This window comes from Emiliania huxleyi (genome assembly GCF_000372725.1).
Source record: "Emiliania huxleyi CCMP1516 unplaced genomic scaffold EMIHUscaffold_34, whole genome shotgun sequence".
Lineage (NCBI taxonomy): Eukaryota > Haptophyta > Isochrysidales > Noelaerhabdaceae > Emiliania > Emiliania huxleyi.
In genome coordinates this window covers 704160-705345 of record NW_005199443.1, presented here as the reverse complement: position 1 = coordinate 705345, position 1186 = coordinate 704160, and positions in this window count along the sequence as shown.

The window sequence follows — 1186 nt, the reverse complement described above, 5'->3', positions numbered from 1 at the left end:
GATCTCGCCCAGCACCGGCGCCTGCAGCCGGCTGCTCAGCCCGCCCGACAGCGACGACGCGCCGTTGCCGCGGCCGGCCAGGGCGGGCTCGCTCCCGCGCGGAGCTGCAGCCGGCTGCTGGGGCGGCTCCTCCGCCGCTGCGTCGTTGCCGGCCGTCTCGCGGGTTGGCCGGGGCTGCAGCACCTTTGGGACGTGTCTCGGACATGTCGTGGACGTGTCCCGGACATGTCGTGGACGTGTCGTCGGGGGAGAGAGACGTGGCAGACGTGGTCGGCGAGACATGTCTCGGAAGTGTCTCGGAAGTGCCTCTGTGGTGTCTCGGAGGTGTCTCGGAAGAGTCTCTGAGGTTTCTCGAAAGTGCCTCCAAAGTGCCTCTGAAGTGTCTCGGACGTGTCTCAGAAGTGTCTCAGAACTGTCTCCGAAGTGACTCGGAAATGTCTCTGAGATGTCCCGGGAGTGCCTCCGAAGTGTCTCAGAGGTGCCTCGGAAGTGCCTCGGAAGTGTCTCGGGAGTGTCTCGCACCGGCATCGACCCGTCGTGGTCGAGCGCGAGGTAGTAGCGGTCGCGCCGCGGCAGGCCGACGCCGGACAGAGGCCTACGGTGCTGCAAGACGCCGACATGAGGGCGGGAGGACGGTATTGTGCAGAGTAGTTGGAGCACTACTGTGTGAGTACGGGGGGGGGGTACGAATGCAGAGGATTCGGAGTACTGTGTGAGTAGGGGGGGCGAATGCAGTGAGTCCCGCTGGAATGTGGCCGAGTGCAGCGGCGTCCGTGTCCTCTCGCGCGCTGGTTGGAGTACAAGACTGCATCCTCCGCTTCCAGGGGCCGAGACGTGGGGGAGATACGGGGGGGAGATACGGGGAGATCTCCCGCTTCTAGGTAGGGGGGGAGAGAGGAGGGTAGCCTCCGCAGCGGAGGCTCCTCTCGCAGCGGCGCGCTGGGCACCGGCGAAGGCGAGCGGGAGGGCAAGCCGATCGAGCTTCGGAGGGAGAGGCGGCGCGGCGGGTGCAGGCTGCGCGGCGGTCGCAGCGGCGCCACGGCCTCCACCTAGCCCGGGAGGAGGGGGAGATAGCGCCGAGGTAGCGCCGAGGTAGCGCCGAGATAGCGCCGACATAGCGCCGAGGCAGAGCCGAGATAGCGAGTGGTAGCGCCGAGATGGAGCTGTCATAGAGCCGAGGTAGCGC